Source organism: Cetorhinus maximus, chromosome 14 (assembly GCF_964194155.1).
Source record: "Cetorhinus maximus chromosome 14, sCetMax3.hap1.1, whole genome shotgun sequence".
In the NCBI taxonomy this organism is placed as follows: Eukaryota; Metazoa; Chordata; class Chondrichthyes; order Lamniformes; family Cetorhinidae; genus Cetorhinus; species Cetorhinus maximus.
Window position 1 is genome coordinate 24,553,540 of NC_135892.1, and position 15,309 is coordinate 24,568,848.

General features: G+C 45.3%; 4 non-coding genes and 3 pseudogenes across 4 annotated transcripts; all 7 read right to left on the bottom strand.

Annotated features, from left to right (window-relative positions):
* Positions 1-3,932: 3,932 nt before the first annotated feature.
* LOC144690257 (U5 spliceosomal RNA) lies at positions 3,933-4,047 on the bottom strand. Its single transcript, XR_013578842.1, has one exon. It is a non-coding gene; the product is annotated as a U5 spliceosomal RNA (small nuclear RNA).
* Positions 4,048-4,958: 911 nt separating this feature from the next.
* LOC144690027 (SAP30-binding protein pseudogene) lies at positions 4,959-5,852 on the bottom strand (annotated as a pseudogene).
* Positions 5,853-7,548: 1,696 nt separating this feature from the next.
* Positions 7,549-7,663, bottom strand: LOC144690196 (U5 spliceosomal RNA). Its single transcript, XR_013578797.1, has one exon. It is a non-coding gene; the product is annotated as a U5 spliceosomal RNA (small nuclear RNA).
* A 911-nt stretch (positions 7,664-8,574) lies between these two features.
* On the bottom strand, positions 8,575-9,468 carry LOC144690080 (SAP30-binding protein pseudogene; annotated as a pseudogene).
* Positions 9,469-11,163: 1,695 nt separating this feature from the next.
* LOC144690259 (U5 spliceosomal RNA) lies at positions 11,164-11,278 on the bottom strand. Its single transcript, XR_013578843.1, has one exon. It is a non-coding gene; the product is annotated as a U5 spliceosomal RNA (small nuclear RNA).
* Positions 11,279-12,189: 911 nt separating this feature from the next.
* LOC144690081 (SAP30-binding protein pseudogene) lies at positions 12,190-13,083 on the bottom strand (annotated as a pseudogene).
* Positions 13,084-14,778: 1,695 nt separating this feature from the next.
* Positions 14,779-14,893, bottom strand: LOC144690252 (U5 spliceosomal RNA). The gene has a single exon (XR_013578837.1). It is a non-coding gene; the product is annotated as a U5 spliceosomal RNA (small nuclear RNA).
* Positions 14,894-15,309: the final 416 nt, after the last annotated feature.

The following is a 15,309-nucleotide window of genomic DNA, read 5'->3' on the forward strand; positions in this document are numbered from 1 at the left end:
CATCGCCCTCATACTGATGGCCACCTTTGTGTGCGGCTGCATCAAGCGGTGCGTAGACCCTCAGTACGCAAACACCAAGTGTCACTACGTGCTGAGGTTCTACCTGTCCCCGGTGTTGCGAAGGATGGGTCTGGCCACGCTGCCGCGGAACGCTCCAAGTAGTTGGACCGTGCCGTACCACCTGTCCCTGGTGGAAAAATTTATGCAGAAAAACACCTTTGACCACAAGTCCATCAGGCAGTGGTCAGCACGTAACGTCCTAGAGGCCCTGAGGGATAAGGAGAGGGTGGACCCTGTGGGATGGTTCCCCGAGCAGACTGTCAAAGTCATTTGGCAGAATGCCTCATCGCCAGAACTTTCCAACAAGCACCAAGACGTAGCTTGGCTGGTGGTGAGAAAGGCCCTCCCCGTCAGATCCTTCCTACACGCCAGGAGTCTCACCCCCTCTGCACGATGCCCTCGAGGTGGCTGTGGTGGGGAAGAGACCGTTGTTCACCTCCTTGTGGATTGTGCCTTTGCAAAGAAAGTCTGGAGAGAGATGCAGTGGTTGCTGTCGAGGTTCATCCCGAGCAGTTCTGTGACACAGGACTCTGTGCTCTACGGGCTGTTCCCAGGGACACACACCGAGACAAACATCAACTGCAGCTGGAGGATCATCAACTCGGTGAAAGAGGCGCTTTGGTCTGCCCGAAACTTGTTGGTCTTCCAGCACAAAGAGTTGTCCCCGACCGATTGTTGCGGACTGGCACAATCCAAAGTCCAGGACTACGTGCTGAGGGACGCACTAAAGCTTGGGGCAGCTGCCGCAAAGGCGCAATGGGGAAGGGTCGCTGTCTAAGACCTTTCTACCACAGCGCACCGAGAGACTGGGAACTGTTTAGAGCCCCTCGGGCTGTACAGATCAAAATGAAAGGCTGTAAATGACTGTAATATTGTTTGTACTGATGCACCTGGTGATACATTTTGTAAAAGTTTAACCTGGATTGTACCCTTGTAATGTTGTTTTTGAAATGGTTTTGAATGTGATTGAAGATTTTTATGAATAAAGTATATTTTTACAAAAAAAAAAAAAAATTTATCCACTGCAACCTTGCAACTTGTCTTGAAACTACAATACTGCAACTGAGAGGCATGAGTGCTACAGTACATGCTTGTACTTTTGCACAAAAGCTGCATTTAAAAGCTAAAACGCAGGCATGTCTTGTCACATGTGGAACTCCGAAACATTTGGGGCAAAATGTGACATGGATCTCTGAGTGAGGCTTGGCATTGGTACGATTTATTCAGTCATAATGATCAGTTTCTCAAGGAGCAGCTTCACTGACAGATATAACACCCTCACTTAGCTCGACATAAGTTTCAACTTCCAAGCTGCTTGTCCAGAGGCTGCTTTTGTAGAGTGGACTGAAGCTATACAGTTGAAAAGAAACCGCGCTGGTCATTTTGTTCAGATATGAGCAGCATGTTCTTCCCCAGTAGCCTGAGCAATGTTTTGTCTTGAATCCACTTCATGACAACATTTTACCTGGTGATTATCACATTGCTGTTTGTTGTGCGCACATTATTTGCCGCATTTCCTACATCACAACAGTGACTAGACGTCACAAATACTTGATTAGCTGTGACGACATTAGGGACGTCCTGAGGCCATGAGAAGTGATAAATAAACGCAAGTCTCTCTTTATCTTGATGTTTCTGATCAGAAGCTAACTATATTGATTGGACAATTTGTACATTGCAAACAAAAGCCTTTCAATCAATGACTTTCGCTTGGGAGCCTTCAAAAATAATGCGACTGGGTGCCACGGAGCGTGACATTCAAGAAGAGAGCAGTCATAGCAGTTGAAGAAAAGCCAGACAGATCGGTAAAATCTGGCGGTGGATTACGCTCAGATTAGCGCAGTTTAGCAGAGCACTTCTGATGGAGTTCTGATGAAGAGTCATACGGAGTCGAAACGTGAACTCTGTGTTCCTCTCCACAGATGCTGTCAGATATGCTGAGTTTTTCCAGCTTTTTTGTTTTTGTTTCAGGATTCCAGCATCCGTAGTATTTTGCTTTTATCTTTGCAGACCATTTACTGCTTTCTCTTAAACACGGAGTTAGGAAAGTTATGCATGAACGTTGAAAAGGTACGTCTTAAACTTCTGTTATTTACTTGCTTGTTCAGTAGTGTGCAATACATTTGTTTGTTGTTACAAACTAAAGCAAGGAGTCGAACTATACTGGTGCTTTGAAGAGGAGAAGGTGCCTGTGGAGGCAATTGATCAGTCCAGTAGATGACGCAATCTATGGGTATTGTTTTCAATATGAGGAGCTTGTTTGTAGAACTATCAGGGCACGCGGAGACAGACTTGAGAAGAGGCAGCGAGGGCTCAGCTGTCAGGGGAATGCGAAACACAGAAGGATGAAAGCATCAAGAGTGAAAAGACCTAGTGTCGTGACAGCATCTGCATTGGGAAAATGCATAAATTCGTTCAGTCTTCTAGTTATGCAAATAAGTGGGCAGGGCCTACCTGACCACGTCCCAGGGAAGGAGAAGTTGTAGACTGTGGGTACTGTGCTGCTCAAGACGTTATCATTGCTTCCCTCAAACTCTTTGTGCAAGCTCCCATGAAAAGTGAGGGAAAGGAAGCCCAAAGTCTGGAGTAGTGAGCGACAGCAACTTCCAGAGGAAGAGGAGAGCAAGGTACTGCAGAGAGGAGTCATACAGCCTTGAAACGTTAACTCTGTTTCTCTCTCCACAGATGTTGCCGGATCTGCTGAGTTTTTCCCGCATTTTCTCTTTTTATTTAAGGCACTGCAGAGATTGGAAATCTGGGAAAAAAAAATAAAGTGGTAGAAATACTCATTAGGTCTGGTAGCATCAGTGGAGCAAAAAACAGAGTTAACCCCCCGCTGAACTTTTCACCGAATTGTGATAACTCTTGAAGCCTTTAAAAATAGCAGGTGGGTCCCGATTCTGTGATCCCTGACGTCGTTCCTTGGCTGTATGATTTTTGAGATTGCCTTAAAGGTTGCGGGCTAGTTCCTGTCAAAAGCCTGCACCTGGCAATCCCGCCCTGGCTGGCTCCATTGCGTAGATAGGCATGTCCTCCTCCTTTGTGGAAAAGTTTATGACGAAAAACACCTTTGACCACAAGTCCACCAGGCGAGTCTGTACATATCATCCTAGAGGCCCTGTGGGAAAAGGAGATGGTCGATCATGTTTGATGGTTCCCTGAGCAGACTGTCAAAGTTATTTGGCAGGATGCCTCATCACCGATCCATAGGTGCTCCTCCTTCGCTGTCCTTGACCGTGACTCGGACGGTGTTTGATACCCCATGGTATGGGGCTCGATTGGTCATAGCATTGTCTTCACGACCATGCCCTGGCAGAACCATGCTCATGGTCTGTCCCCTGCCAGGTAAGTACTTTCAAATAACTCACTCAAGTTATCGTGAAATACTTTGTAGATCTGCTGCTAATCAAGTGTTTTTTTTCTCAGGCCAGTGATTTTAATGTTAAACACCTGTTCCCTCCATATTAGAGTATGTCAATATAGTGCAGAGAGGATGGGGCCAGTGAAGTTGGGAAAGCATTGCTCAGGATAAAATAACATACAAAGTTAGATCCATGTACACAATCTTTATGCACAGACATATCTTGGGAGTATAGGAATTATTTTGGACAATTCATTTGGGTCTAGGTCCCTATTCCCCTCTCCCCTGTATTCATGACTGGTAGGCATAAATAGAACTTGCAATAATCTCATTGAAGCATTTACATGAGAAAAAAAAGACCCTTTGGCCCATCACGCAAACGCCAAGCACACGCAGAGCACTCTAAAAGCCAGTCATAATGCATAGTATTGGAGAAAGCTCCGAAAGAAACGCTCCCTCAGCAAATAATAATACCCGTAATAAGATCAATCTTTCTTTTGGTTCGTAAGACAGCCCCACTAAAGCAGGACCACTAAAAAATTAATTTAAACTCTGAGCACTCCTCTCCACGGAAATCTTTAGTAAAAGGCGAAAGATTTATACGATCTGAAGAGAAACCAGAGCATACTAAGCTATCGACGAACCCAACTCTCAACCCACCACGCACTTAGCTCTTTAACATCATACTGAACCAACGCACCGACAGTCAACTCCGACACTAGAGAAAGACCAATATAACTGACATGGAGTTTTATAAAAACAATCAACTGAAAAACGGTAGTAGCCTTTAAAAAGACGAATAACTATTAATCGTTCGCACAGCATTATAGTTATGTAAATGAGAGGGCGGGGCCTATGTGGCCGCTTCCCGCAGGAAGTTGATGTTGTAGAATGGATTGTGGGCACTGTATTTGTTGTTTAGTAAAAGCCTTTTTTTTAAAACATGAAAGTAAAAATCTTTTATTTGTGCTTCTACACTGCCGGCAGTTTACAATGCTTCATTACAATCATACATAAGTGTGCAGCGTGCGTTCACTCAGTCACTGTTTATAGCACAAGTGCAACAGGTTACAGCATGAGACAGACAGAAAGCAGCATCAATATCCAGACATGTAGGCTTGATTTCCAGACCTGTGATCACCAGCTGCCCTGTTGCCTCACCTTCCCCCTTCCCTATCTCCACCCTCTCCCCATCTTGCCCACCCAACCCATTCCACCCCTCAATCTCCTCCAGCTAGCCAATTTACAGGGTAAGTTACAGGTCACTATATGTCCAGTTTAGAGCCCTTCAGTATTGAAATTGCAGCCGCCGTTCCCCACTCATCAAGGAGGCGTAATGTTTTTTTAGGCTGACCGTATATGGGACATGAAGGACCCTAAATTGGGTAGTAAAGGACTCTTCCAACCTGTTTGTGAGCCAGCTGTAGAGATGAGAATCGGTAGCAGTAAGTAGGAAAAAGAAAGTTCTAGAATGTAAACCTGGCCCATGAGGGCTTAACCTCAGCGGCCACCCAGAGACAGTACTCTCGACATGAGCTCATTGCTTGGCGTTCTTCACAATGGTCCCCACAGCGGAAATGACCGTGGTTTTTGCCCCGCTGGCACTGGTGGTTACCGTGACGACCCCTGGTAGCGTAGCGGTGGTGGTAATGATTGTCGGCTGAGCTATTGTCGTCGCAGGCACTGCAGAGTCCCATTTCCTCTTCCTTTTCTGGGAATCTGCCACGGTCGTGCTTGCTGTGGTTGTGGTGGCTGTGCCAGAACTGGTGTTGGTTCCTGTTTTTGTTCTGGTCACAAATTCAATCTTTGCTCGCTCCTTCTTGACTTTCTCTATTTTGTCCATTTCTATTTTCTGGGCCTTGGCTAATGCCTCATAGTACGAGTCCTCTGACCATCCATGGGGGTCAAACATGTCCTTTGGGTAGTTTGTACCGTGTTCAACAATGCCACAGAACTGAATGAGATTTTCATAAATGCTGGGGTTGCGGAACACCTTTTTTCTCTGAATGATGTTGTTCATGTCAAGGCCTTCACTCAGCTTTCGGTCGTACAGCTTCTGAATTTTCTCCTGTAATTGATTGGAGCACCTCCCCATGGGCTCGGGAGGCAGTTTGATGTCATCAGGCGACATGTTCCTCACTTTTTCTGAAAACGAAGCAACCAGTTCCTGCGGATTCTTCTTCTGCACGTCGAGGATGTCTTTTAAACCATCTGCCTCCAGCAGCTCTGTTTCTGAATCTTCACCTTCCAGTGGACTGCTGCTCTCGTCCTCTTCCCCAAGCTCATCTGCCTGCTCCATTCTGCTGATATCATCATCGCCATATGCAGCAGACACCAGCCCTCCTTTCGTGGCGGTCTCCGTATCAGTTTCCGAGTCGGAATCATCCTCATAAGCGACGAGGGTGAGCAGATCATTTCGCTTGGTCGCCATTTTCGCTGGCGAAAGATTTATACCATCTGAAGAAAAACCAGAGTGTACTAATTTTCATGGCGCCACTTCCCTCTACCCACCACGCCCTTAGCACTTTAACATCACACTAAGTAAACTATTGACTGTCAACATTGATACCAGAGAACGACCAGTTTACTTGATATAGATTTTAATAAAAACAATTAACTAAAAATCACCAATGTCCTACAGAAAGAGGAATAACTGTTGACATATCACACAGCATTCTAGTTATGCAAATAAGTGGGCAGGGCCTACCTGACCACGTCCCAGGGAAGGAGAAGTTGTAGACTGTGGGTACTGTGCTGCTCAAGACGTTATCATTGCTTCCCTCAAACTCTTTGTGCAAGCTCCCATGAAAAGTGAGGGAAAGGAAGCCCAAAGTCTGGAGTAGTGAGCGACAGCAACTTCCAGAGGAAGAGGAGAGCAAGGTACTGCAGAGAGGAGTCATACAGCCTTGAAACGTTAACTCTGTTTCTCTCTCCACAGATGTTGCCGGATCTGCTGAGTTTTTCCCGCATTTTCTCTTTTTATTTAAGGCACTGCAGAGATTGGAAATCTGGGAAAAAAAAAATAAAGTGGTAGAAATACTCATTAGGTCTGGTAGCATCAGTGGAGCAAAAAACAGAGTTAACCCCCCCGCTGAACTTTTCACCGAATTGTGATAACTCTTGAAGCCTTTAAAAATAGCAGGTGGGTCCCGATTCTGTGATCCCTGACGTCGTTCCTTGGCTGTATGATTTTTGAGATTGCCTTAAAGGTTGCGGGCTAGTTCCTGTCAAAAGCCTGCACCTGGCAATCCCGCCCTGGCTGGCTCCATTGCGTAGATAGGCATGTCCTCCTCCTTTGTGGAAAAGTTTATGACGAAAAACACCTTTGACCACAAGTCCACCAGGCGAGTCTGTACATATCATCCTAGAGGCCCTGTGGGAAAAGGAGATGGTCGATCATGTTTGATGGTTCCCTGAGCAGACTGTCAAAGTTATTTGGCAGGATGCCTCATCACCGATCCATAGGTGCTCCTCCTTCGCTGTCCTTGACCGTGACTCGGACGGTGTTTGATACCCCATGGTATGGGGCTCGATTGGTCATAGCATTGGCTTCACGACCATGCCCTGGCAGAACCATGCTCATGGTCTGTCCCCTGCCAGGTAAGTACTTTCAAATAACTCACTCAAGTTATCGTGAAATACTTTGTAGATCTGCTGCTAATCAAGTGTTTTTTTTCTCAGGCCAGTGATTTTAATGTTAAACACCTGTTCCCTCCATATTAGAGTATGTCAATATAGTGCAGAGAGGATGGGGCCAGTGAAGTTGGGAAAGCATTGCTCAGGATAAAATAACATACAAAGTTAGATCCATGTACACAATCTTTATGCACAGACATATCTTGGGAGTATAGGAATTATTTTGGACAATTCATTTGGGTCTAGGTCCCTATTCCCCTCTCCCCTGTATTCATGACTGGTAGGCATAAATAGAACTTGCAATAATCTCATTGAAGCATTTACATGAGAAAAAAAAGACCCTTTGGCCCATCACGCAAACGCCAAGCACACGCAGAGCACTCTAAAAGCCAGTCATAATGCATAGTATTGGAGAAAGCTCCGAAAGAAACGCTCCCTCAGCAAATAATAATACCCGTAATAAGATCAATCTTTCTTTTGGTTCGTAAGACAGCCCCACTAAAGCAGGACCACTAAAAAATTAACTTAAACTCTGAGCACTCCTCTCCACGGAAATCTTTAGTAAAAGGCGAAAGATTTATACGATCTGGAGAGAAACCAGAGCATACTAAGCTATTGACCAACCCAACTCTCAACCCACCACGCACTTAGTTCTTTAACATCATACTGAACCAACGCACCGACAGTCAACTCCGACACTAGAGAAAGACCAATATAACTGACATGGAGTTTTATAAAAACAATCAACTAAAAAACGGTAGTAGCCTTTAAAAAGACGAATAACTATTAATCGTTCGCACAGCATTATAGTTATGTAAATGAGAGGGCGGGGCCTATGTGGCCGCTTCCCGCAGGAAGTTGATGTTGTAGAATGGATTGTGGGCACTGTATTTGTTGTTTAGTAAAAGCCTTTTTTTTAAAACATGAAAGTAAAAATCTTTTATTTGTGCTTCTACACTGCCGGCAGTTTACAATGCTTCATTACAATCATACATAAGTGTGCAGCGTGCGTTCACTCAGTCACTGTTTATAGCACAAGTGCAACAGGTTACAGCATGAGACAGACAGAAAGCAGCATCAATATCCAGACATGTAGGCTTGATTTCCAGACCTGTGATCACCAGCTGCCCTGTTGCCTCACCTTCCCCCTTCCCTATCTCCACCCTCTCCCCATCTTGCCCACCCAACCCATTCCACCCCTCAATCTCCTCCAGCTAGCCAATTTACAGGGTAAGTTACAGGTCACTATATGTCCAGTTTAGAGCCCTTCAGTATTGAAATTGCAGCCGCCGTTCCCCACTCATCAAGGAGGCGTAATGTTTTTTTAGGTTGACCGTATATGGGACATGAAGGACCCTAAATTGGGCAGTAAAGGACTCTTCCAACCTGTCTGTGAGCCAGCTGTAGAGATGAGAATCGGTAGCAGTAAGTAGGAAAAAGAAAGTTCTAGAATGTAAACCTGACCCATGAGGGCTTAACCTCAGCGGCCACCCAGAGACAGTACTCTCGACATGAGCTCATTGCTTGGCGTTCTTCACAATGGTCCCCACAGCGGAAATGACCGTGGTTTTTGCCCCGCTGGCACTGGTGGTTACCGTGACGACCCCTGGTAGCGTAGCGGTGGTGGTAATGATTGTCGGCTGAGCTATTGTCGTCGCAGGCACTGCAGAGTCCCATTTCCTCTTCCTTTTCTGGGAATCTGCCACGGTCGTGCTTGCTGTGGTTGTGGTGGCTGTGCCAGAACTGGTGTTGGTTCCTGTTTTTGTTCTGGTCACAAATTCAATCTTTGCTCGCTCCTTCTTGACTTTCTCTATTTTGTCCATTTCTATTTTCTGGGCCTTGGCTAATGCCTCATAGTACGAGTCCTCTGACCATCCATGGGGGTCAAACATGTCCTTTGGGTAGTTTGTACCGTGTTCAACAATGCCACAGAACTGAATGAGTTTTTCATAAATGCTGGGGTTGCGGAACTCCTTTTTTCTCTGAATGATGTTGTTCATGTCAAGGCCTTCACTCAGCTTTCGGTCGTACAGCTTCTGAATTTTCTCCTGTAATTGATTGGAGCACCTCCCCATGGGCTCGGGAGGCAGTTTGATGTCATCAGGCGACATGTTCCTCACTTTTTCTGAAAACGAAGCAACCAGTTCCTGCGGATTCTTCTTCTGCACGTCGAGGATGTCTTTTAAACCATCTGCCTCCAGCAGCTCTGTTTCTGAATCTTCACCTTCCAGTGGACTGCTGCTCTCGTCCTCTTCCCCAAGCTCATCTGCCTGCTCCATTCTGCTGATATCATCATCGCCATATGCAGCAGACACCAGCCCTCCTTTCGTGGCGGTCTCCGTATCAGTTTCCGAGTCGGAATCATCCTCATAAGCGACGAGGGTGAGCAGATCATTTCGCTTGGTCGCCATTTTCGCTGGCGAAAGATTTATACCATCTGAAGAAAAACCAGAGTGTACTAATTTTCATGGCGCCACTTCTCTCTTCCCACCACGCCCTTAGCACTTTAACATCACACTAAGTAAACTATTGCCTGTCAACATTGATACCAGAGAACGACCAGTTTACTTGATATAGATTTTAATAAAAACAATTAACTAAAAATCACCAATGTCCTACAGAAAGAGGAATAACTGTTGACATATCACACAGCATTCTAGTTATGCAAATATGTGGGCAGGGCCTACCTGACCACGTCCCAGGGAAGGAGAAGTTGTAGACTGTGGGTACTGTGCTGCTCAAGACGTTATCATTGCTTCCCTCAAACTCTTTGTGCAAGCTCCCATGAAAAGTGAGGGAAAGGAAGCCCAAAGTCTGGAGTAGTGAGCGACAGCAACTTCCAGAGGAAGAGGAGAGCAAGGTACTGCAGAGAGGAGTCATACAGCCTTGAAACGTTAACTCTGTTTCTCTCTCCACAGATGTTGCCGGATCTGCTGAGTTTTTCCCGCATTTTCTCTTTTTATTTAAGGCACTGCAGAGATTGGAAATCTGGGAAAAAAAAAATAAAGTGGTAGAAATACTCATTAGGTCTGGTAGCATCAGTGGAGCAAAAAACAGAGTTAACCCCCCGCTGAACTTTTCACCGAATTGTGATAACTCTTGAAGCCTTTAAAAATAGCAGGCGGGTCCCGATTCTGTGATCCCTGACGTCGTTCCTTGGCTGTATGATTTTTGAGATTGCCTTAAAGGTTGCGGGCTAGTTCCTGTCAAAAGCCTGCACCTGGCAATCCCGCCCTGGCTGGCTCCATTGCGTAGATAGGCATGTCCTCCTCCTTTGTGGAAAAGTTTATGACGAAAAACACCTTTGACCACAAGTCCACCAGGCGAGTCTGTACATATCATCCTAGAGGCCCTGTGGGAAAAGGAGATGGTCGATCATGTTTGATGGTTCCCTGAGCAGACTGTCAAAGTTATTTGGCAGGATGCCTCATCACCGATCCATAGGTGCTCCTCCTTCGCTGTCCTTGACCGTGACTCGGACGGTGTTTGATACCCCATGGTATGGGGCTCGATTGGTCATAGCATTGTCTTCACGACCATGCCCTGGCAGAACCATGCTCATGGTCTGTCCCCTGCCAGGTAAGTACTTTCAAATAACTCACTCAAGTTATCGTGAAATACTTTGTAGATCTGCTGCTAATCAAGTGTTTTTTTTCTCAGGCCAGTGATTTTAATGTTAAACACCTGTTCCCTCCATATTAGAGTATGTCAATATAGTGCAGAGAGGATGGGGCCAGTGAAGTTGGGAAAGCATTGCTCAGGATAAAATAACATACAAAGTTAGATCCATGTACACAATCTTTATGCACAGACATATCTTGGGAGTATAGGAATTATTTTGGACAATTCATTTGGGTCTAGGTCCCTATTCCCCTCTCCCCTGTATTCATGACTGGTAGGCATAAATAGAACTTGCAATAATCTCATTGAAGCATTTACATGAGAAAAAAAAGACCCTTTGGCCCATCACGCAAACGCCAAGCACACGCAGAGCACTCTAAAAGCCAGTCATAATGCATAGTATTGGAGAAAGCTCCGAAAGAAACGCTCCCTCAGCAAATAATAATACCCGTAATAAGATCAATCTTTCTTTTGGTTCGTAAGACAGCCCCACTAAAGCAGGACCACTAAAAAATTAATTTAAACTCTGAGCACTCCTCTCCACGGAAATCTTTAGTAAAAGGCGAAAGATTTATACGATCTGAAGAGAAACCAGAGCATACTGAGCTATCGACCAACCCAACTCTCAACCCACCACGCACTTAGCTCTTTAACATCATACTGAACCAACGCACCGACAGTCAACTCCGACACTAGAGAAAGACCAATATAACTGACATGGAGTTTTATAAAAGCAATCAACTAAAAAACGGTAGTAGCCTTTAAAAAGACGAATAACTATTAATCGTTCGCACAGCATTATAGTTATGTAAATGAGAGGGCGGGGCCTATGTGGCCGCTTCCCGCAGGAAGTTGATGTTGTAGAATGGATTGTGGGCACTGTATTTGTTGTTTAGTAAAAGCCTTTTTTTTAAAACATGAAAGTAAAAATCTTTTATTTGTGCTTCTACACTGCCGGCAGTTTACAATGCTTCATTACAATCATACATAAGTGTGCAGCGTGTGTTCACTCAGTCACTGTTAATAGCACAAGTGCGACAGGTTACAGCATGAGACAGACAGAAAGCAGCATCAATATCCAGACATGTAGGCTTGATTTCCAGACCTGTGATCACCAGCTGCCCTGTTGCCTCACCTTTCCCCTTCCCTATCTCCACCCTCTCCCCATCTTGCCCACCCAACCCATTCCACCCCTCAATCTCCTCCAGCTAGCCAATTTACAGGGTAAGTTACAGGTCACTATATGTCCAGTTTAGAGCCCTTCAGTATTGAAATTGCAGCCGCCGTTCCCCACTCATCAAGGAGGCGTAATGTTTTTTTAGGCTGACCGTATATGGGACATGAAGGACCCTAAATTGGGTAGTAAAGGACTCTTCCAACCTGTTTGTGAGCCAGCTGTAGAGATGAGAATCGGTAGCAGTAAGTAGGAAAAAGAAAGTTCTAGAATGTAAACCTGACCCATGAGGGCTTAACCTCAGCGGCCACCCAGAGACAGTACTCTCGACATGAGCTCATTGCTTGGCTTTCTTCACAATGGTCCCCACAGCGGAAATGACCGTGGTTTTTGCCCCGCTGGCACTGGTGGTTACCGTGACGACCCCTGGTAGCGTAGCGGTGGTGGTAATGATTGTCGGCTGAGCTATTGTCGTCGCAGGCACTGCAGAGTCCCATTTCCTCTTCCTTTTCTGGGAATCTGCCACGGTCGTGCTTGCTGTGGTTGTGGTGGCTGTGCCAGAACTGGTGTTGGTTCCTGTTTTTGTTCTGGTCACAAATTCAATCTTTGCTCGCTCCTTCTTGACTTTCTCTATTTTGTCCATTTCTATTTTCTGGGCCTTGGCTAATGCCTCATAGTACGAGTCCTCTGACCATCCATGGGGGTCAAACATGTCCTTTGGGTAGTTTGTACCGTGTTCAACAATGCCACAGAACTGAATGAGTTTTTCATAAATGCTGGGGTTGCGGAACTCCTTTTTTCTCTGAATGATGTTGTTCATGTCAAGGCCTTCACTCAGCTTTCGGTCGTACAGCTTCTGAATTTTCTCCTGTAATTGATTGGAGCACCTCCCCATGGGCTCGGGAGGCAGTTTGATGTCATCAGGCGACATGTTCCTCACTTTTTCTGAAAACGAAGCAACCAGTTCCTGCGGATTCTTTTTCTGCACGTCGAGGATGTCTTTTAAACCATCTGCCTCCAGCAGCTCTGTTTCTGAATCTTCACCTTCCAGTGGACTGCTGCTCTCGTCCTCTTCCCCAAGCTCATCTGCCTGCTCCATTCTGCTGATATCATCATCGCCATATGCAGCAGACACCAGCCCTCCTTTCGTGGCGGTCTCCGTATCAGTTTCCGAGTCGGAATCATCCTCATAAGCGACGAGGGTGAGCAGAACATTTCGCTTGGTCGCCATTTTCGCTGGCGAAAGATTTATACCATCTGAAGAAAAACCAGAGTGTACTAATTTTCATGGCGCCACTTCTCTCTTCCCACCACGCCCTTAGCACTTTAACATCACACTAAGTAAACTATTGCCTGTCAACATTGATACCAGAGAACGACCAGTTTACTTGATATAGATTTTAATAAAAACAATTAACTAAAAATCACCAATGTCCTACAGAAAGAGGAATAACTGTTGACATATCACACAGCATTCTAGTTATGCAAATAAGTGGGCAGGGCCTACCTGACCACGTCCCAGGGAAGGAGAAGTTGTAGACTGTGGGTACTGTGCTGCTCAAGACGTTATCATTGCTTCCCTCAAACTCTTTGTGCAAGCTCCCATGAAAAGTGAGGGAAAGGAAGCCCAAAGTCTGGAGTAGTGAGCGACAGCAACTTCCAGAGGAAGAGGAGAGCAAGGTACTGCAGAGAGGAGTCATACAGCCTTGAAACGTTAACTCTGTTTCTCTCTCCACAGATGTTGCCGGATCTGCTGAGTTTTTCCCGCATTTTCTCTTTTTATTTAAGGCACTGCAGAGATTGGAAATCTGGAAAAAAAAAAATAAAGTGGTAGAAATACTCATTAGGTCTGGTAGCATCAGTGGAGCAAAAAACAGAGTTAACCCCCCGCTGAACTTTTCACCGAATTGTGATAACTCTTGAAGCCTTTAAAAATAGCAGGTGGGTCCCGATTCTGTGATCCCTGACGTCGTTCCTTGGCTGTATGATTTTTGAGATTGCCTTAAAGGTTGCGGGCTAGTTCCTGTCAAAAGCCTGCACCTGGCAATCCCGCCCTGGCTGGCTCCATTGCGTAGATAGGCATGTCCTCCTCCTTTGTGGAAAAGTTTATGACGAAAAACACCTTTGACCACAAGTCCACCAGGCGAGTCTGTACATATCATCCTAGAGGCCCTGTGGGAAAAGGAGATGGTCGATCATGTTTGATGGTTCCCTGAGCAGACTGTCAAAGTTATTTGGCAGGATGCCTCATCACCGATCCATAGGTGCTCCTCCTTCGCTGTCCTTGACCGTGACTCGGACGGTGTTTGATACCCCATGGTATGGGGCTCGATTGGTCATAGCATTGGCTTCACGACCATGCCCTGGCAGAACCATGCTCATGGTCTGTCCCCTGCCAGGTAAGTATTTTCAAATAACTCACTCAAGTTATCGTGAAATACTTTGTAGATCTGCTGCTAATCAAGTGTTTTTTTTCTCAGGCCAGTGATTTTAATGTTAAACACCTGTTCCCTCCATATTAGAGTATGTCAATATAGTGCAGAGAGGATGGGGCCAGTGAAGTTGGGAAAGCATTGCTCAGGATAAAATAACATACAAAGTTAGATCCATGTACACAATCTTTATGCACAGACATATCTTGGGAGTATAGGAATTATTTTGGACAACTCATTTGGGTCTAGGTCCCTATTCCCCTCTCCCCTGTATTCATGACTGGTAGGCATAAATAGAACTTGCAATAATCTCATTGAAGCATTTACATGAGAAAAAAAAGACCCTTTGGCCCATCACGCAAACGCCAAGCACACGCAGAGCACTCTAAAAGCCAGTCATAATGCATAGTATTGGAGAAAGCTCCGAAAGAAACGCTCCCTCAGCAAATAATAATACCCGTAATAAGATCAATCTTTCTTTTGGTTCGTAAGACAGCCCCACTAAAGCAGGACCACTAAAAAATTAATTTAAACTCTGAGCACTCCTCTCCACGGAAATCTTTAGTAAAAGGCGAAAGATTTATACGATTTGGAGAGAAACCAGAGCATACTGAGCTATCGACCAACCCAACTCTCAACCCACCACGCACTTAGCTCTTTAACATCATACTGAACCAACGCACCGACAGTCAACTCCGACACTAGAGAAAGACCAATATAACTGACATGGAGTTTTATAAAAACAATCAACTAAAAATCGGTAGTAGCCTTTAAAAAGACGAATAACTATTAATCGTTCGCACAGCATTATAGTTATGTAAATGAGAGGGCGGGGCCTATGTGGCCGCTTCCCGCAGGAAGTTGATGTTGTAGAATGGATTGTGGGCACTGTATTTGTTGTTTAGTAAAAGCCTTTTTTTTAAAACATGAAAGTAAAAATCTTTTATTTGTGCTTCTACACTGCCGGCAGTTTACAATGCTTCATTACAATCATACATAAGTGTGCAGCGTGCGTTCACTCAGTC